Source organism: Bombus vosnesenskii, unplaced genomic scaffold (genome assembly GCF_011952255.1).
Source record: "Bombus vosnesenskii isolate JDL3184/JDL3185 unplaced genomic scaffold, Bvos_JDL3184-5_v1.1 scf7180000013788, whole genome shotgun sequence".
Classification (NCBI taxonomy): Eukaryota; Metazoa; Arthropoda; class Insecta; order Hymenoptera; family Apidae; genus Bombus; species Bombus vosnesenskii.
The window spans coordinates 181,368-204,601 of record NW_022883218.1 but is presented as its reverse complement, the minus strand read 5'-3'; the positions used below and the strand labels follow the sequence as shown (position 1 = coordinate 204,601).

Here is a 23,234-nt window from a genome sequence, read left to right as displayed (position 1 = left end):
TGCGCGCTCTGGCTAGTATTCGTTCGATCCGTTACCAGCTTGTATTCTTCGGTCAGATAGACTCTTCCGTCTTCGAGGCGATAAAGTTACACTCGTATCTCGTATCGTTCCTTCCATTTATGAAGATAATCTAAGTTAATTTTGAGGAATTCTATTCGATATTCTTCGTTCTTCGAGTGGCGAGGTTGGTTTCTAGTAATTTTACGGCTATAAAATGAAATTCGGCGAGAGAGTTGAAAAGAAACGGGTTGTCTATCGATACGAAGGGTCGTGCCCCTTTAAGGTGAGATTGCCTCTACGATAATATATTTGTCCTGGCCTCGTGTGTGTTTTTTCGTTCCATTCGGATTGATTCGATGTTCTGGTGGTGGTGTTACAGGTTGCTCAGTTCGCACGTTTCGTTAAACGAATGGAAAAGTACGCGCGACAACGATAGAGAACCTATTTCTAATCCTAACGACAGTTCTGGCTAATGCTATATCTCGATCAACGTGACGACGGGTGAAACAATAGAGAAACTACTTCAAATTTTTAAAAATGTTCCATTAGAGTCGTACCACGATCAGTATGACAGTGACAGAAGCTTGCTTCAAATCCTAAAAAAAAGTATTAGTCAATGTCACGCCTTGATTACTATGATCACGACAGAAAATTAATTTAGGAACCTAACGAGACTATTAATCAATGTCATTCGTTCATTAGAGCGAGAATAACGCGTAACAATAATAAAAACGTTACTTCAAATCCTAAAAATGATAAAGTATTAATCACAGTAAATTCTTAATAGAAAGCGTTGCATTCGTTTTTTCTTTCACGATGGAATTTCTTGAAAGTAATTTCTATCGGAAGCCATCGATCGTAACGTCGTAACTGAAATTCGTGTCGACGGCAGCTTTATTATCGGTTACAATTATTTGCACGTAACGCGCGTGCAACGACGCTCATATTCCGTGTTTCATCGTCTCCGTGCCATTGAATTTATCGCTACCGTTATACACCTTTCGACTGGATCCCCGCCTCTCGTCGTGTCCGTTTGAGTTAAAGCGCCGCTCGAACCGAGTACAAGCGAAGACTACACCGAACACTCTCCTCGCTCTCTTCGGGCTCGACACGAGTCGCTGCATTTTCAGAACGGTACTCCTAACTGTATCTTACATACGTATACATGTACATGTGTATATACGTCTGTTTCTACTCACCTGTCGGCATCGCGACCAAGCACCCGCGCATACCGATCGGAGAACAAGGGAAAACGACCGCGTCGATGACCCTAGACGAGATGACGAATTCTTTGAGTAGAACTTATCCATCGGCTCCCATGGAATTCGAGGGAACCAAACAAATCTTTAATTCACACGTCTTCATGCGTTGTATAGATATTGGAACACGATTCTTAACATCTGGATCATTGACAACTAAGGTGTAAAGTTCGTATCAAAGAAATTAAAATTGAAGGTTTACGAAGAAGATAAAGTTTTATCCATGTTTTTCTATAAAAGTATTATTCAAATCTCCAAAGCTTGCATTGTTATAAATATGCGAAATTTCGATGAAAAATGATAAACTATACTCTGGTAGACCTAGTACTAAATTCATATCTTATGACGTCACGAATTTGATAATATTCTTGAAAACCATCTTATCTTTTTTGCATGTGCGATTCGACGATTGGAACCTCGTTGTTGGAGAAATTTGATGAATCGCATGTTACAAGCTAGCAGTGTGAGTACATTAAATTTCCAAAAGTCAATTTTATGCGTGATAAATATCATATTTAATGAATTTTAGAGAATTTTAAGAACCGTTTATGGAATACAGAGTACCTCGTAATTTCTTAATATCATTTGTTGTGCCCTAATTATTGTGCCTATCCCTATTATTAACTAAAGAATTTTGACTTTCGCGAAGTACGATGAACTACATTTTCTACTCTCTCCCTCTATCTCTTTAAGTCTACGTAAGTCATTTGATATGGAAACACGATCCTTATGTTCGTATCTAATGCCACATAACATAAAATGCGATATTGTTTTGAAGACTACGCGATCTGGTGTAAAAGACTTAGTTATTTACGAGGCACAATGAACTCTATTTCCCAACATTCTCCTTCTTTTTCTCGTTATTTTACGCGGTACGTTATACGTTCTAGTTAAAGCGAATTGAATTTTCCGAGGCCTGATTCAGAAAATCTAAACCGTAGCTAGTCGATAAATATATTCTCCGTACAGTCGGAACATCCTTTTAGGAATCCTTTGTGCGACCAAGATTTTCTCATTACGTCGACCCGGTACTAATTTATTCGTACACGATGGGCAATCAGGGAGGAAACGGTTAGTCATCGTTCAACGATCCTTCGTTGAATGAGACGCAACGAGTCAGCTTTGAAACAAGGTAGAAACGTTGCATACAATTAAGGAACAATCGGGCATGCATTGAAATAACGACCGAAGATCAAGAGAGAACGGTTTGAACCGTTAATCGTTTTTAGAATCCCGCTTCAATGAGCTACACGAAGCGAAACACGGACCAGAGAGAAACGTCGAAGGAGTGGAGAGAAAAAAGAACGAAAAAAGAAGGAGAGAGAGGACATACGATGAAAGGGGGAGAAGTTCTCGGCTGGCTCGAGTCAAACAACGTGTAGCGGATCTTCTACGCGGGTATACACGTAAGTACGTACGTGCGGATCGCGTGTAGGGATACTCACGTAATGTAGGCCCGTTGCCGGAGATACCGTAAGACCTTGCTGTTACGTCACTAGAAGCCGCGTGATTAGGAGAAAAAGGATACCGGCGAGAGGGGAGAGAAGGAAACGGAAACTCTGTCCTCGGGATACGCACGCTGAGTGCCGTCTATTCTTGGAAATTCGTCGGTGCAATGTTTCCTTAGCCCTTCAAATGGCTTTTTTTCTTTTTTCTTTTTAGTTTTTCGTTGCCTTTTAACCTATTAACCATAAGACGAGTTACTGGGAATATAAATTTCTCCGAATTGTACTCGATTCAAAGACTCTCCAGGTTTTTTATTTATTATTTTATTTGTGTATTTTGAGCTCCTTAATTATGAAGTATAATATTATTAAATTAATTGTAGAATTATAGATCAGTCTTATTTCATTTGTAAACAGTTTCTCCACGTTTCTAAATGTTAAAATGGTTAATAACGGAAATGGAATAAATCGTTTACTTGAAAGATTACAATTTCTGATTGTTAAATGGATTGAGAATGGAAGAATTAAGTAGTAACTTTGAATAGATCCTTTTAATAATTTTGAAATAAATGCGAGATTGTCTGTTTTTCAAGATGCAGTTTTCCAGATTTGTTGAGTTTTCCAGGCTTAAAAAATAATCCTGTAATGCCAGACTAAGTGGAATCGGAGTCTTTTAATGGCTGCAAAATAGTCCCAATTAACAGAATTACAACAGAACTGTAGTTCCAGGCAGTTTGGGAGGTAGCATGCGGGAATCGAAAGTGATTATGCAGCTGTTCCACGCTGAAATGTTTCTAAAATAAGAGACGTATGTGAGAAGTTATAATTACGTGTCTGTAAAAGTTGCTTATAAATTTTGATGTGCGAAATGGGCTAAATGATCTTCAGTTGATCTCTTCGGTCAAACAAATCTAGCCGTGCTAAATGAGACAATATGCCACTTTTATACAAGCTCTCATACTTACGAACTTTAATTTTACTCTCATTTTTTCTAATTCTGTACTATTTTTAACAAACATTCTTTTGCCTGATGCGTTCTATGCGTTGATACTGTCAAAGATTTACTTTATCATATCGCTATTTGTCAATGTAAATAAATAGAATTTTCACGACATTTTCACGATGTAACGAAAAGTCGATGAAAACGTCTCCAAAAGAAGTTTCATTTCTTTCGACGAAACTGGTAAACGATGCGTCTCGTGTTCGCCGGAGATTTCGTAAGAGCCGACGTTTATTTCGTCACGTAAGTACTTACGATGACTGCTGAGGCTTCACGTGAAATCATCAGCCCTTCGAAACTCCCCTCCCTCATTTTCCTTCTCTTCCACGGAACCTCCGTCACCGACACGGTCTGCGTCCACGTGTTTCTATCTGCGGTCAGTGCACCTTGCTGCACGAACCACGGCCAGTTACCGAAGGTCCACGTAACGCGACCGTGCTTAATAATTTTTTCTCCCAAGGATCGTCAACCTTGCCGATAGAGATGGAGAAAACGATAGGGAATAGACGGGATCAAGAGGTTGATACTCAAAGTCCATGGACCTTCTTCAGGGTGTCTAACCGTCTGACAGAGTGATTAATCAAACTAAGCTTTCTTCCACGAGCATTAGAGCGTGTTACATAATTTCCTATTAATTTGATAATTACAAGCTACTTCGCTTCCGAAATATGTAGTGCCATTAGATAATTTCAGAGAATATAATTAACCCCTTAATGCTCGAATTTCTTCTTTTTGCTTTCTCGTTTTTTTCTTTCTACTCTACCGATAAAGAATGATTAACTATTTTATTGCAGAAAACCATTTATCTAATTAAAAGTTCATAAATACATGAATCAATCAATATTTTTCGAAACGATGGACGATATTACGTATGCCTTTTAAGAAGCTGATTTTTATTTAGTTTGAATTCTTCTAATTTTTATTGAAAATCTTTAGGTTGTAACATTACTAATCTGAAGTTTGATGAGATGTAATTTTCGATATGCATCTCACGTATCCCAACGAAACGTAAGCTCAAATATAAAAAATGCTTACGCACGAAATAAGCGATATAAAATAAACGTCTGCAACAATGCAATTGGAAACAGAAGGATGTACGTGAGCATGGATCGTTCATCATCCATCCGGTTTGATATCGCGCCGATGCAAATGTTCATTGGATTTTCGTGTCGATGACACGTGTTAATGGAACGTTTAGCTTGGTACACAATACGGAAGTGCAAAGTGCAGATGAAGTCGCTGAACTTGCACCTCCTCCTTCGCCATTCTTATAAAAGAAACGCTGACCTTTCGTCTTTAAAAATATTACCTCATATTTCTGGAGTCGTGTTTATATTTTCCGCGAAAAAATTCTGGATCTATTTTATTTCGAGAAAGGTCATTGAACTCTAAGAAAATATACACCACTTGAACCCAAATTATGTTAGATTATAACATATGACGTATTCTATTTTGCATCCATCTTCTAAAACTCCTATTTTTATAGGTGAATATTTGTATCTTTGTACATACATCACTGATGATTTATCGCATATCATTTGAATATTAAGAATTTTCTTTTCCATATACAATGGATACAAAAAGTATTTGCAAGTGTCCTTCTTTTTTATCAGATTCTACATACTTCATGTTCATAGTATCAAATTCTGGTAATGTGAAATGAAAATACTAAATGATACCTAAATTTAATATGTTTGAACCTAATTAATATGTAAACGCTATAATAGATGATGCGAGAACGTTTTTTATAACCACTGTAGAATTTAATTAATAGAATTTAACATAAATTCTTATGAAGCATAAATCGTCAAAAATTGGGCACTTCACGTATAACCTAATAATAAAATAGCAGCCTATATTTTCATTAACCTATTTTTCGCATCTTTAGGGATATACAAGAATTCTGTAACTTGAAGTCCAATGACAAACAACCTACTTATGTCATCACCCTCTTAACCCAGTCCCCTTTTTTCACGCTTACCCTGTCTATCCTAAACGCAACAATTCCATTCTTACGTATACTACTACGACGTTCGCAAGTCGAGCGTGTCGATCAGTCTTGTCTACTCGCAGGTAAGCACGAATACCGGTAAGACCAGGAAGAACGTGGATGGTAAATAAGATGAAGGGAAAAGGTGGAGGCCCTAGGAAGACTCAAAGGTTCACGGCCGGGTGGTTGCTTTAAATCAGGCAGGTAAGGTGGTTCGACGGGGAAGAGACATCACTCGCCACGTGGTGGCTCAAGGGTCATTGTCCTGCGGTCGAGCTTCGTCGAGGTGAATCGGCTTGAGAACCAGGTACTTGTTCAAAAGTTCCCGCTCCTTTCGGCGCTCTTTCAATGCTAGACTTCAGTCCGTGGACACTCACTTTTGTTCGTTTACATTGCCATTTATAAACGTATTTCATGAAACGCGACCGGTTTCGATGGACAAAGCGCAGATTCAACTCTTGTCTTTCTGTTTCACGTTACTGAGGAAGTTACTTACCAATACCGAAGACATTCATTTTAATCTCGAATATATCGATTTGTTGTTAACTAACATTTGACTCTTTCATTCGCGGAAGAAATCGTATATACACCTCTATAGTCAGATACATACAATCATTCACCAAAGTTTTCGTACACTATATAAATAATGTGTATATGAAATATTTATTTACTGTTACTCACGTAACAGTAATATTTTCCCTAGCAAAATATGTTGAACACGTAAGGAGAAAAGATTGTATCTTTTTAGCCTTATTATTTCAAGCTGTACATTATATTGTCCTTAAAGTAGCTCTTAATTAATCTTCTTATATATATATAGAATACAGTAAATTTGAAAAGAAGTTTGATGTTTTACAAACACCTTTTGTAACTGATTGTTCATATATATATATATAGTCATTTTTTCTCTCAATAATGTAAATAATGTTGAAAACGTAATTTTTCCAGAGAGTCTGCGCAGTAAAATGAAGCAAGAACCTACACACACGACGATATTCAACTTTATTCATTCACAGTATTATCTTTGAAGAATCCCCATTTCAACGAATATCTGTCACGTTTGTGATATGGAATTAAAAGAAAAATCTACGGAGCACTTTCTTCTCACTGAACCGTGAGATAAGTTAATCGTAACCGCTTCCAAATTCTAACGAAGAGTTAACTCTTGCTTTCGTAGCGGGAATTCCAAGAACTAAACGCCGAATTCCTATCCAATTACGGCGGGCATTATCGGCAAGCTACGGATAGTGGAACAACGCGCGTAGAAAAAGCCAACGTGACTGTAAATTTTTTTACAAACGTGAGAGATAGAGAGGGCAGCGGGCTGTGAGTTTCGGCCCTGGCGAGGACGAACAAGCCGAACGAGCGAGCGAACGAGCGTGTAGCACCTGCGGTCGACGACCCTTGCGGTGCTATCGAATACCTGCCGACACGAAGCGACGATCCGCTCGTTTGCTCGCTCGCGATCGCCTCACTCTTTTGGTGGCCCGTTCAATACTTCGCTCGTGAAGCCGATTAAATCGGAGAAAAAAGCATACACACATATTGAAGTTCGCGAAACGATGGTGCAGATCGATTGAAGACCACACGGGATAAACGCGATAAGTTCGTTTTTGTCTACTTCCTGATTTTTATGTTACTTCGTCGTTGCAACGAAGTATTTCAGTACAATATACTTGAAAGGCGGAACCGACTTGTTACGTAACACTGGAACATATATGTAAATTTTACATATTAATATAAACACATACATTACATATTAATAATATATATTAACTTTATATATTAATAATAAATATATATATAAACTTTGTAACACTGGAATTATTGAATCTGCTACAATTATTGGAAAAATGCAATTATTAGAAGATGCTTTTGATAAAATTAGTTCTGCCATTTATTCAAATAGGAACATAATTAGGAAGGCACACATCCACGACGTGTTGTAGTAGAGCTATTATATAATTAATACTTATATTATAACAATCGAATGTTTTAAACATCTTTTTGAAATATTCAAGAAGTTGAAGAAACTTGGCAGTAGTTCATCTCAAAAACTAATTACAAGACGGGATTAGTTGATAGTATCCTGTTCAGTTTTAAAATTGTTCTCCTATAAAACACAGAAAGCTCAATTTATCTCATATTTCTCTTCCATGGTCTTAAATCTTAATCGAATAATAGGATACAACGTATAATTTACTTCAACAAACTGTTATGGCAGGACTCATTGCATAAAGCGATAAAAATGACAAAGAAATTTTTCGAAGCAACTCGACTTTTATCAAAATAGACATATTATAATACATTTCCATCTATCAAGATTATCAAAGACAGTGCATTTAATGTGTAATTAAAATCTTCGAAGTACTTGTATAATTATTCTCAAGAAGGAAAGATGTATCCGCGTTGTTATTAATGAAATGTGATTATTTCGGCAAAAAATGGAGTAATTTATTTTAACCAAGTGGACTAGTTCAGATATGTTGATTAAAGATTTGCGATGGTTTGGAACACACCGAAGAATCTTGTGCGTTAACGCGTAAGCAGATCCGGTGAAATCGGACTTGTTCTCGATTACGCGCGTTACCTCGTTGATGCGCAATTAAGTTGCATCAATTTTGAATTAGAAAACGTTCCAGCGTCTGCTGATTCCTGTTCAAGCGATATTTCAAAGACACACACATACGTGCTTTTACAAGAGAAGAGGAACGACAGTGGAAAAATGAGATTTTTTTCATCTCCTACGATCCTCGTGGTGTGAAATTCAATGATGCAGAATCTGCGTGAAAGACGAAGATTTAAACAGGTATTTGATGAAACTTCTTAAAACTGTCGAGAGTTTTCAACGCGCTTGGCAAGCTGACACGAGTGGACTTGAATTTACGAACAAGTCCTGGCCAAGATTTTCGCGCCGCCTGGAAAATTGTCAATCCCATCTTCCGGCATTCTGACTGCGAATCATATTTGCATCGAAGAAAATCTTACTTCATCGTCCTGCCAATAATTTTGTTACGGAATGTTTACCCTAGGACGGCAAATAAATTCTGGAAACTTCGCCCGACTGTGTTGCCAACATACACGTATACAGTGTATACACACGGTTCAGTTCAACGAACTCCCACACGATCTTCTCTCCTCGGAGAGATTCGAGAAGTTGAATTAATACCAAACGAAAACCTTGAAAACACGTCGACTCGTCGTAAGTGAGCTACGATCAAGATTAAATGCATATAATAGTGTGTCCCGCATAGTTAAAACCGGGATGATTTAAAGCCACAGAGGAAGAGGCTAGAGCCGAAGAGTTCTCTAAACTGCCAACGGCAGAAAGCAACGGATGACTTATTTCACAGTTAAAATAGTTAAACAAGCTGGGGATAATTGAGGCGACAATTGTATTTGTTCGCAGCAACGAGTTTCGTAAGAATAATCTTTACCATTTTACGTAGCGATCTTACATGGTGATCTCAGTCCTTCAACTAGTCGACGGCCATCACATGTTTAGATCGTTGAACCTGTGTTAGACCTTTCCCTTGCTCTCAAGTTCAAAAACCCGCGTTAATCTTCGAGTAAGCGGATTATTTTTGTCAGGTGAATCACGACCGAGGTATGACTATCGCATGACAAAACGCAATCCTTGTATTAAAAGAGAAAAACGAAGGAATGTGAAATATTCGTCATTCGCTCTTTTATGTTTATATTTCAAACGTGCTACAATAAACTGCCTTTTCAAGTATTTTATCCATCCTTTGAACATAAATTTAATTATGACCAAAAAAAGATAATTGCCTTTTTACCTTTCTGTTTCGTTTATTTAAAATATATTTATCAGTATGGGACACGACAGAGAATATTTGAAAATATTTTCCAATTTCGATGTTTTTAAAATACCATCTATTATATTAAAGTAACCAACCATCGTATTTTTGTATTTTGTGTATGCGCCATTGAATTAAATAAAAATTAAACATATGCACATACGCCAATATTCATTAAAAGTTTTATTTACCATGCGACCAATAACCCAGATTTTTCTATGTCAATAATAAATTAAATGATCCAGATTCTGAACAACGTTTCGGCGCTACAGTACGAATCCTCGTGGACGTTTTGATCTTATGCTACAATTCAACAAAAATTTAATGTACACCGACGATAGCATGAATTATAGCAATGTAAAATAAAAACACAATCTGATAACATAGACAAAAAATAAAAACAAACATAGACTAAATGAACTAAACTCCTAACTGAATTTCTGTTTCAAGCCTAGAAGAAAGGATCTTCGGATTAAGGAAACGAACGTTTACCATCCATCAAGCTCGGCTAGATCGTTGAACCTAAACTCGACCTTTCTTTCCGCTCTCGCTTAACCAAATCGATATTCAAGGAGAACCTTGAAAAGACCCTACTACATTACCTTCACTCGGCCAGCCCGGTATCGAGAGTAGTATAGAAAGACTTGTAAGACTTAGAGGTGTCGGAAGAGGCATGGTCCACGGCCAGGAAGAGAACAGTGGGGAATATCTGTAGGGGGAGTAGGAAGAGAACAGAGGGGGAGTAATAAGAAACAGCTGGTGGGTTGAACGAGCCTCGAGTTCAATGACTGGAGAACGAAGGAGCAAACCGAGTTTCGAGATAGGTAGGTAGGTAGGTAGGTAGGTAGATAGGTAGGCAAACGGAGAGTCACGTTTACTTGCGTAGACGCACGCGGATGCGATTGTATGCGTGTTAAAAACGATCGTCCCGATGTGTCATGTATATGGATATATAAATGTATGTTTGTCATTGATTAGGGATTGATTGATTGGTTGGACGTAATAATTTTTCGCCGAATTAAAGGATGTGTAGGAAGAATTATAGTAATCTTTATAATGGACAAACGCCTGGAAAAATAAGTTAACAGTCTTACATTTAAACTTTTGACAGGAGCGTCAACTTGTCTTAACTTGCCTTAACTTCGCCTCCCGAGGCGATTGCAATATATTTATTGGATAAAAATCTCTATTTGGAAAATTGTCTGTGTTTGATACAATGTATTTTAATTAACGAATGAAAGAGTCTATAATAATTTTATTCTTGATGACCATTATAACTATGTGTAGTAGAAAATTATGATACAATGAAATTGATCTCTAGGAGATAATATATGATAATAAAATTGGCATTTACAATCGTTAAAGATTTATAAACGTCTTGTTGTTTAAGAAACTCTACTGATTTAAATTCCAAAATATATAATAAGGAAGAATATACATTTGAAGAATCAAGCACTATTTCTACGAATCTATCAAAATGTTTGGATATTTATAAGAAACAGTATATAAGTACATATCAATTAAACAGTACCTATATACTAAATATTATAGGTATATATGTAACGTATAGATTGAAGCAACGTCCCCGAATGCAATTCCGAGTTTCGGAATCCGCTATGACTCACGATTTTCCTGATTGGGCTCATCGCGTGGATCGTTTTACGCTGACACGGAACCGAAATTACCGTTGGCTGCGCAAGATGATCGAGCTCGCGTTCGCGCGCGGCGTTTTGCATCGAGCCATGGAACGAGCTCGCGTCAGCAAGCTTCAGATCTTTGTCTCCTCACCGTGGAATGCCCTCGCGCGAGAAGTCAGATGTCTTTGTTTCCACGGTAAGATTGTATATCGAGATATTAGTCCTCTCTCGAACTCGACTTTTTCAACCGCTGCTTGGGCTGAACGAATACATACGATATTCTTGAGACAGTTGAGCGCTGTTACCATGAGGAATTAGAATTACGAACTTGGACTCTGTGGGATTAAAATACAAAGGATCAAGATAATATTACTATCAAGAACTCCTGAGGATAATATAGATCTGTAAATTAATTACAAAGAAGACATGGAAAGATTGCTGTGTGTGTTTTAAAAAATGTGAAAAATCGTTTAAATAGAGTGTCTCGGAAAAATTTCTTTAACGATATTTGTATTGAGGAGGAAAGGTATAATCTACTGTCTCATCTCAAAATACAGGTATAAGACTGAGAAGATAATTCTAAATGAACATTTAAATAAACCATCAAGTATCGATCTCCAAGACAAGATATCAATAGCTTCAGTTTTTCGAGCTCTACCAATGAGCAAAGTTTTATCGAAAAATTATAGTTACACGTCTTTCCGCGATATTTATTTTGAGGAACAGTAATTTTAATTTTAGCTGGGTGGAAGTTAAGAAAATGTTGATTGAAAGTATCGTGATGATTTCGTCATCGACATCGATAAGACTATTGTATGCATGATCAAGAGAGGGTGGGGACAGTTAAAATTCGATGTAAGACATTTACGAACGGTCGCTTCGATCATGGGTCTGTCATAACGGTACCTTGAAACGTAATTTGGGTAGTGCCACCCATCGACTTATACCAACTTTGGTTCATTGCCTACTATCTGCCTTCCTGTTTGTTCGCCGACACAATCGATTTCTTTCAAATACTTTTTTGTCCAAGACGGTCACGTCAAACCAGACTTATTTTTACAAACTTGTATTTGCATAAGAACGACAACTGGTTAAATTTATAATCGATGCGATTTAGCAAAATGCAGACCGTTTAAGCAACAAATAATTGAACCACCATATAACTTTGCAACCTTTACACCTGTTTCAAGCATGAACATTACGAAGACAAAACATAAACTGTAAACGCGAATTTATTTAAAAGCAAAGAAAGAAAATATAAACAAAGAAGTTGCTTTCACTAAACCTACCGACACTTATTGTATTCCTACCGTGGTTGGTCAATATATTACTTGACAATTACGTACATTTTCATACATATGAGTCCGAACTTGTATTTATTGATATTTTTGGTACAATTACTTCTCTAGCTAAATGGAATAAAAATTCCTGCCTTGACATTTTTTCTCCCGTTGTTGCTTTATACAAAACCCAGGCATTTATTTCTGTTAGGTCTAGAATATTGAAAAACACCTGGAAGGGCCACCTACAAGATTTCGACTCGACACTGTATTTTCTTACCATTTGGTTATTTCTTTTGAGTTGGCTATGCCACATTGAGATAGCTTTTCTTTTATACTGATTGTATATAACAGATGGGACAGGTTACATATATTTCTTGAAAAAAAAGTAAAATGAGAAGTAAATGCTGAAAAATACATATTATGCATATTTTAAGGAAAGCTGTATAGTTTGATGGCGATGTGATAATGTTTAAATATGTGAAAGTTGTACAAAAGTTTGGAGACGGTCAAATTGACCGATGGTGGTAGATTTAGTGTTAAGAGCTTCACTCGATAAAATTAACCGTTAACACTAACCGACAACGTATAATATAGACATACACAAATGTACAGTTAAACCTATTCAAGCAAAATGCAGTACAAACAGAGATGCTTGTAGATATACGATCATCTATTATACATTTAATTGTTATTACTGTTTCTTGGAGGCATTAAATTATTGTATTTTTCTTATACTCTTGAGAAAAAAATGGTATTTTGCGAATCCGTTAGTAAATAAATAGTTACTGTTACTTAAAACAATTTAGTGATATTATTGCATATAAATCACTTAATCAAATACATATGTACAAAGAAAAGTTCTCATTGCACTAAAAGCTTAATTCTCAAAAATTACTGGCCACTGAAAAGATTAAAATCGCAAGAAAAAAGCGGTTGTGACAGAGCTCCTATGGGATTCGGAATTCAGATTGTTGCATTCCAGACGACCTACCTACTAGTGAAATACGCCACAACCGATGTAACTCACGTCTACGTAAATGAGTTCGTTCACGTTCGAGGTAACCGCCTAGCTATCGACATGTGTAACCAGCGTACGTGAATACCATTGATGGTCCCAAAGTCAAGAACCACGGTAGGCTCACTCACGTATCTTGCGTAATGTCTTACGAGAATTCATAAAGCCGTATCCCACGTAACAGAGTTTCTACGTGACCCATTCCGCCGGCAAAGAAGAAATAATGGCACCCAACATGTGCAAGTTTATCTTCGCATCTTAAAGAACTGGGGAAACTTCTGTCGTTAACCCTTTCAGTAATGAATATTCCGGACATTAATGATTACTACATACGATTTGCTATCGCCATCACGGCAAGCATAAAATTACGTGGACTATATAAAATACCAATTAGTTGCTAATGTTTGCGGTATCATCATCATTCTCTATTTTGCAACTTATAGAATTGATCAGTATATCTAGTATCCATACTATGAGCATCTATACTCTGCGTGTACTTTAAAATGTACTTCTTTCACCTATACTTTTTTCATCAGAGAAATCTCCAATTTAAGTAATAATATCTGTCTTAACGTATTTTTTACTCTTTCGTTTCTCGTGCTATGCTTTCTATCGGAACGTACAAAGACGCCACAGTTGTTTCAACACCATCATTTAGAACCTAAGATAATTAAAGGGACGTAACATATGCATGAAGAACAACGAATGTGTATAAAGGTGAACTTCCACTTAACAAGAATCGCCTATTAAACGATAGGTACAACCACCTCTTATCTCGTAACTTAGACCACGAAAAATTTTCGTGTAATACGGAAACGAGAATCGCACGAAGGCGAGCAACGTTATCGAGGTACCAGCAGTTCGTCAGGTCCGCGTTTATGTAAATGATGCGGCAGGCAAAGGCACTTTAGTCACCGGAATCCGGACTTGACCGGCCGTACCATCGCGGGTACCACGAAAGTACCTGGTGGCCCGTGAGAGAGCGAACGAATGCGTGTATGTAGAGGAGGCATACAGAAGGCCGGTGTGCGTGAACCGGGCCCGTGTGTTATGCCGTACGTGTATACGCCAGGTTCAACGACCTTAGCTTTTGTTCGTGTCCCAAGTGGCAAGCCCCGTCGACGCTTAGTTCGAAAAACGACAGTGGGCGCCGGCTCCCGAGGTCCGAAGCTCGCATCACAAACTAAAATCCACTGCCGACCGTCCGGTTAGGTAATCGATCGCAATGCCCTTACGTTTACCAAGGTCTTTGCCACCTGTCACAGGAAGAGTATCTCGCTTTCCTACCTGCTTTTCTCCCTTCTCTCGTTCCATTCGCCACAGTTCCTCTTTCTCTTTCTATCTCTGTGCCTCTCTTTTTCTTACTCTTTATCCCCTACTATGTACTTTACAGCTATCTCTTTCTCTCTATTTCCCTCGAGAGACACTCTGTCTCATTTCTTCTATTTTGCCAGATAGATTTCACGATAATCGGGATTTCGCGAGATGCGCTGGGTTTTAAAAATTCGTGGTCACACTTGGCACTCGCTGTATACTTCCTCGGTTTGCTCCGATCGATCGGAAAGGTCGATGATCTCGCGGTTACGCGTTCACGAAGGTCGTTGAATAATTCGTACAGCCGTCTACGTCGATCCTGGCGATTTAATTTTTCAACTTCGCTGTGTCCTCGCTGCTTATCCTTCGTGGAAACTTGCGAGTTTGCTCCCAACTTTCAAGGTAATCGCGTGGTAATTGATTTCAGAAAATTCTGCCAACTTTCAATTTCCCTTGGCTCCCTTTTCTTTTTATAGCTTTGGGACAGTGATTGAGGCTACGAAATGCAAATCGTTCTTGAAATGCACCATACTATGTTGCGTGTAACGACATTGTTGTTGGGTTATCGACGAATTGAGATTGATAAGAAAATTACAGCGACGATAAGAATCTTGAAATCAGAGAGAATCTTCGAAAGCAGAAGGCGATGAAGGTAGAAGATATTGGAAAGGAATATGAGATGATGACTACACGTCTAGGAACCAGAAGTACCTCGCTGACTGACCTGTGTTCGTTGTCAGTGTGTTACTGACCTCGAGTGACCCTGCTATCACGACCGTAACTCCGCGTACTGTTAGCTTCCACAAATATATTTATTTCTTCGGTCAATACTCCGCTCAAGCTGCAGCTTTGCTCTTCCTTAAAACGTCACATTCATTTGCAATTTCGATCAAACTTCTTCCATATTTTTGATAAATTGATGTGAATGTTAATTTCATTTTATTCAGTTTCATTGTAACATGACGAGATGTAGTCAGGTAATAAACGATATGCTTCATGAATTAAAAAATAGTAGGAAATCGACTTGTTTGTAAGTTTGAACAATTTGTTTAAAAATATCCATAGTTAGAGAATGATATTAGATAATTGAATGTGTAATTGATCATAGGTATGTAGATTTATTCGAAAATACAGGTAGACGAGTTGGATCCACGTCTAATCGTCAGTGTGTTACTGACCTCAAGTGACCCTGCCATCGTGGCCACAACACCGCGTACTGTTACCCCGTGCAAATGCATTTGCTACTCGTGCCGCGTGACGAACATTTCGATCTAAACCGTACGGAATAAAGATCGATCGTTCTTTTTTTAGACACATTGACGAAATGAAGTAGTCGGGATTAAATCGAACGTGTTGTATCAATTTGTGTCTGTCGATATACATAAGAAAATCAGAGAAAACGCGTCTCAGTCGTGTGTGATTATGTGCACCCTATGTATAATAATATGGTAGGATTCTATTTATCTAAAATAGTAGGGGAACCAACAGTTCACACAACTGGCTCGGTCGTATGATAGAAGTTCGGTAATTTTTCCCATTACCTATGATTTTTCAAATAATCAGAACTTAGCTTCAGATAAGTAGATTTAGGAGTTCAATTAAAATTTCAATTTAATCAAAATTTCGTCCCAATAAATGCAATTCGATTGTAATGATAATTAGCTACTAGAAACGATGAAAAATAAAGTCATAGAAGAAGAGAAAGAAAGTTGACATTTCTGAAAAGCAGGGTGCCAAATTTTGTTCGTTGACTCACCTCTTATGGTGCTAGGCATCTTGTCCGAGTTCACATATCCTGATATCCAAAACGATATATCTCCGATTCACAGATCGATCCGTTTTGCCCACTATTTTGCACTTAATTGATTAATCACAATCTAATCAACAAAACCTCGTGTTTCTCTGTTTTCGACACTGAATCAAATAGCACCCTTACACCCTCACCGCGATGCGTCTTCATTCACGTTGCGTTACCTAATGTCAGACGACGCGCTTCCAACGCATTACGACGCCAATCGCTGTTGTTTTCGCACATCCGTAGCTGTCGCAAGTGTCAAACACACTCACCACAAATCCTTGTCCATCGATCGGCGATCTCAACGTTTCTTTTTATATTCATACGTCCAAATTTATTTGTACCACGTTTTCTCTCTCTGCTTCATACGATACGAATTTTAACGAGATTACTTCACACTCCTCGATCTTCCCGAAAGTTACGAGAAGATAAGTTTGAACTGTGAAAGATGTTCCAGAAGATCCAACAGTTTGACAAGATGGGTCTCAATCTCCAATCGTACACTTCGATTCAAAACTTTTGCACTGATGCACGTTTCGAACAAAGCACCCTGATAGAGATACAAGTATCCAGATAACGAAACCTTTCAAATGACAGGATTCGAAGATTTCTCGTCTTTCATCTCCTTAATCAGGAACAAAGGAAACCGTCGGTAACCTTTGTCGTGGTCGTCGTCGCCCTTCGCGGATGCAACTGGTCACCAACAACAATGGCGGCGGCGGCTTCGACAATGGTACCAAAAACTTGCTATGAGTTGACCACAGAATTACGATCTGTGTTGAACGGTAAATGGTAGCTGGTGCTGTCAACGTCACGTAGCGAATCCAGGTAAGACAGACTATTATCCAGACAACGAAGATTACAGCAGGATTGCCGTTGTTATCAACCGGAATAATGGTCGTGAAAAATCAACCAGGGTAGTTGACAGTAGCTCCATACACCAAGAAATCCCCAGACACCGCTTCATTAACAGGAAACACGTTCTATATTACTTTGTTCCTTTCGCAGATGTACTCTTATATGTTCTTGTATATATCTTCTTCCAAAAATCTTAGGTATGGTCCTTTTTCGTCAGATGCAATGATAAAACGAGATCCAAGATGGTCAAACTGTATGACGTGATCGGTACCGAAAGATTTTTTCCTTCCCAATGGTAATATTCGACGGTTTCTCCGAGTTCGCGAGCCACGAGTGGCCGTGTTCCGCTTTGTCTTCTATCTGTGAACCAAGGTTCGGCGGTGGTCCGGTGGTGGTAGCCGGTGAGTGACTCTACCGTGGCGCGGAGATCCACAGGTGCTCGCACGGTGCCTCGTACCCTTACCACTACTACCAACCCCCTCCCCTCCACCGTTCCGTAGTCGACTCTTCCGCCTCCACCACCTTCTCTCGTACCCCTACCAAGAGCTATACCGCGACGAACCTCTTCGCATAGTGGTATCGTCGTCTCTCTTCATCCCCTCTTCGAGAGAGTCACAGTCAGTTTCTTCTTCGGCTACTACTTTTTCTTCTTCTTCTTCTTCTTCTTCTTGCGCCACGACGTCGTCTTCCTTCTGTGTCTCTTTCGTCTGGTTTTTATTTATCACCGAGCTCCCCGATGCTCTGTGTGTTTCTTCCGCGACGGGCTCGTCACTCGGCTGCACCATTCACCGTTATTCGCCTCGTACGGCACCCTCTTCGCATTCCTCCCTTTCTTCCCCCCCCCCGGCGTCGTCGGGTTGCCCGTTTTACCCGCGACTCTCTGCACCGTAACCCTCGTTTCTTGATGGTTTGCTCGCACCGACCGCGAATGTCACTCTTTGAAAAGGGAACGCGTCGACGTCGCCGGCGATATCGGTGAAGCGGTTTTTCAGTAGCGTCATCAGCACCATGGGAGACCGTTCTTAGATCGTTGGCATTAGGATCGCGTGCTTCCGAATTCGAATCGATAAAACATTAAATTTTAAATCGAGCGATGAACAGTTACGAAAGTCTCTCTCTCTCTTTCTATATATATATGTGTGTGTGTGCTATGGCTATTTTTACTGAAATAAAATGATACAAGATTAATCTTGTACCTCAAGGCGAGTAAAATTTAAGTAAATATTACGTATGCTTTGTGTAGATAAAAATTTTCCTTTTCATGGATGGTAGCAAATGTTACTGTTATTCAATTATAAAACAATTATATTGTAACAAATTAAGATAAGCATTTACAATTTACTCTACTTACTACGAGTTTGTGTCTAAAGATAGTAAATATATTACTGATTCTTTCTAACGAAAAATTACATTTTATTGGTTTTGTTATAGTAAGTAAATAGTACAGTAAATAAGAACATGAAATGTTTCCAAGTGTTCATAGCTACAAGGAAACTTGTTCAATACTTTTTCGCGTTTACTACCTTTTTCCATAGTTGGTCAGTATAGAAATGGTATTACCTCTGCTCGTTTAGCCATTGCGCAGTCTGTTTTCAGTTTGGAGCCTCTTTCGTTTTACAGTGTACTATCAATTCCGCTGCTGGCCAGTTAATTAAGCTTCGAGCAGAGTTAATGATTCCGCGGTGGAATTAAAATTCAAAGGCCTAACCGCGATGGATTTTTCGAGTCAACGCCTCGGCAGTACAGTTATTGCAAAACAACTATCCGATTCTAAAGAAGGCCACGCTGATTACCGACTAATTCCGAGCGTGCATCGCTCCCTCTAATGAATTGTTCGCGTAATGCCAATTAGCCGCGTGAAGAATCTTAGCGGTATCAAAATCATGCACTGCGAAAAAAGATGGAACGAGACACGCAGATTTTAATCTAAATAAGCCGTACGTTACTCCGCCGCCATATACATACACCTATATAAACCGTACTCGTTGTTTTTTCTGCTTTATTATTTTGCCTCATCGTTGCTCCCACTAATTCACGGCTTTGTTTTTAACGATATTCATGCCTACTTATTAATTTCGTATTAAGCCTGGAAGCGATTTCTTTAGCCGGATTTTAAAGTCTTAATCAGTGGAAATTTTCAACTTGAAGCGGGTAAGATTTAAGAAATCTCTAAAGATATTCTAAGGTTTATAATAAATTCTCATAGGATTACAAAACTTTTCTAGTAATATCTAAATTTCTAAAAGTAAAAAAATATAATTAATCCCGTTGCGTACGTCGTGGGTTCAAATCGGAATATAGTTTTACGGTATTTTGGTAGATACATGCAATTTAATATCACGAATTTTTTAAAGAATTTTTAGCATCAAAACTATCAACGACCATGATATAAAACTTGTATCAAAGACAAATTATGTATTGTGGGTTCTAACTATTCCGATAGCTCTACTGTTATAAAATAGTAATATATTTTATACGAGAATTATTTATTACTACTAATACTATGAAGACCACGAATATTTCGACCAGCAATGAATGTGTTATAGCCTCCAGAAACTACATCTAAAATAATATTTCTCTAATCCATCTATCGATTCAATCTTAATATCTATCCAATTGAATCATCGATACTAAGACGTCTGAATGGTCGAAAAGAGTATACCGATATCCCGGAAGTTCATATTAATATCGATACACATCAAAGTCTGGTACGTTGCATTGTTAAAAGCTGAATTCGATCGAATCGACAGCCACGTGGAAAGATATTTAACAAATCCGCAGATTTGCAATAATCTGAAGAGTCGAGGAATCGCTGAGGCTAAGCCTGACTGCCTGCCGGCCGAACGTGAATATTCCATTGGTCATTGACCTCGGGCCGGTCTTTGGCGCCGAACCCAAGGCTAGCCTGCCTCTCGTAAAGTGGGAGCTACAAGTATTTAGTTATAGAACGTTGTGCTCAGCGATTTTCGGCAAAATCGTCACGCCAATAAAATCGAACATTAATCGCGCGTCGATTATCGGGCAAAAGACTTTGCGCCTCTTTCGTTGTTCGTGCGCAACTCTTTTACGCGAGAAAGATATCGGGCGTCAGAAAATCAATTGGACACGATTGATCACATCGTACAATATACCCTGTTCCGAATGGAAGTACGATTCTAAAACAGACGAGCACCGTTAGGTATTCGTTGAAATTTATCAGGCGCGGCGGAAACGGATAATTTGAAACTGAACGTATTGACCAGTTATTGTCATTCATGGTAATTTTGTAAAAAATTATTTTAAAATACGTAGGTGAAATCGTGTTTTCTGAACTTTTTTTCGTACTCTTTTCGGTCATTTGTAGATTTGTATCTCTTTTTTTGACATGTATCCGGAGGTGTTTCTACTCTATGATCAAGACACTAATAGACCGAATTTTGGCCTTCATAAATTTAAAATCTTCTATAGCATGTGTCGAAATTTTAGTCACAAAATTTTGACTTTGATCGTCGTTAGATAGGAAGATACACGTCAACGATCAACTTCGGAATGGTCAACGATCTTCAATCTTGACTACGATGAACTAGCTACTGTCGAAGATATTACCGGAAACAAGCAGGAAACCACGATCAATTTTAACCACGCACAACTTCATCACGACGACCTGGCGTCGCGCTATTGGCTCATTCTTCTCTAGGAATGATTTTATCGTTCCTATTTTTTATTTTTTTTTTTTTTTTTTGAGATAGAAATCATCACTCCTTACAATCTTACATACTCCATATTCTACCGGAGAATTGGTCCATCACATTCTTTTTCAATCCTTATTTCGAAACTTCTTTCAATTCAGATTGAAATGTTCACGAAATATTCTACATGTTTCTCCTCTTCCTCGTTAGCGTAAATAAGTAAAATTTTCGTTCTATTCAACGATGCTACGAGACGTGTTTCACTTCCTGTCGCTTAGAGACATTCTAGCTAAGTTCTAGCACAACATAATTGCTACTTTCCTATTCTTACTGCGCTCTTAGGTTTAAAGAATTGCGTAAATGTCGAAGAAATCCTTCGAAAGCCATTGTTCCCTGCTACGTTGTCGATTTTCCAATTTTCTCAGCTTTTAGCATTTGTTCTCCGGCAAGGATAATGCAATTTCGTCGCACTTCGTCCCGAGAAACTTTCCGTTGAATCATTTTCTCGGAAACAGAATTTTGGTCACCGTGAAAAACATAGTTTCTTGCGTTCATCCTTCCAGTTTGTAATTCGGTCAGACTTCTTGTCGCTTGATCCTCTTGCTTGCCTACTTAAACGAGAATAATTCACCCGCTGTAAATAATATCTTCCGCGTTATAATCTCAGGGATATGATTTTGACCAACGCTCTTTTCCACTTTCGTACTCCCACGTTCACTGCTAAAAATAAGAAAAATCATTCCTTTCTTCTTATCCCTTCTTTATTCCCACGAACGTACTTTTTCAAATATTTCACATGTAAAGTTCTTGCATTAAATTTCTCGGCTGTACTACTTCCTTTCATTGCAAATTTATTCATTTTATCAATATTAGAACTAACGAGGATTATAATATAAAATTTCTATCAAAGAAGCTTTGAATGTAGTATTAAAATGAAAAATATGTATGCGAAAAAGATGCATAGCGTAAAGGAAAAAGATGCTAAAATTACCGATGTCGAAACGATTGAAAAATTTTCAAGCAATACAGTTCTAATTTCCAGTAATTCTAGCGTTAATGCCCGTTCTCTTTCAGATTAGGATTGCAATAGAATTGATTTTGTTGAGTAGAAAATCAAGTATAATGTATGACACATTTCAAATATCCAGAACCGTATCATTAGAAACGCTTCCTGATCATCGAAATGTGTAGATGAAGTCGAGCGTGTCCAAGAAGTGATTCGCGATATTTTAGATGTACAGTAATTGTTCCATTGTAAAATGGGAATAAGAGCGATTTAACGCGCAAGGCGAAGGAAATAAGCTGCAAGATAAATGATACTTTTAGCGCTTTAATTTTCCTGCTATTACTTCAGCCGTGATATATCATAGTTTTAGTTATTTGCACTATAATTTCGTTGTAAATACATTCTGTAACACGGTCGAAGATTCATTCACGATATACGAGGATATCGTAAGTATTCCATTAGAGCGCAATATATCCTCGTAAGCATGATTGTAAGCGGGAGAAACTTATTCATTCTTCGGCATAAATATTGGGCTACCTGTTGGTTTTACACTGAAAGTGATCATTCATCGTCAATGATTTTCAGTCAACGATAAGCAATTAATCGGTAAAAATCTTAAATTTCAGCAAGATAACGATCCACAACATGTAACAAAAGTTCATGCAAGCGATTTGCATAGAGGTAAGTAATTAACAACTATAATTTCCTGATTTAATTCGTATTGAACGAATTTGAATTAGATAAGGAATTTTGAACGATCCAGCAAAAGTCTGTAGCAAATCAATGTAATCTCATGCACAATAGACGAGCAAAGCATTTAACTTGATTACACGTAACTGATGAGATTCTTATTAGAATTATTTAAATGTATGTATATTGGTTCTTTATAGTCTAATGACTTTACAAAATTTACATTTCACCTGTTATAAATGGTTTAATCGTAATGATAATAAATTATAAATAAGGATTTCTTACGAACAAGAATACAATTTTGCATCAGCAAGATAGTGACTTCACAAAAATTCATTCAATTTCAAAATACCCATCCCGTGAGAAATGTTTCGCCATGATCTTGGTAGCTCAAGAATTGCATCATCGATGTTATTCAAAACTGCTGCCGCGTAGACTAGTCCTTGATCTTGCAAA

The 23,234-nt window shown here is 38.0% G+C and overlaps 1 long non-coding RNA gene across 1 annotated transcript; it reads left to right on the top strand.

Moving 5' to 3' along the window:
* Positions 1-107: 107 nt before the first annotated feature.
* Positions 108-7,437, top strand: LOC117238981. Its single transcript, XR_004494313.1, has 5 exons — positions 108-283; positions 380-1,722; positions 2,246-2,391; positions 2,489-6,001; positions 6,643-7,437. It is a non-coding gene; the product is annotated as an uncharacterized LOC117238981 (long non-coding RNA).
* The last annotated feature ends 15,797 nt before the right edge of the window (positions 7,438-23,234 follow it).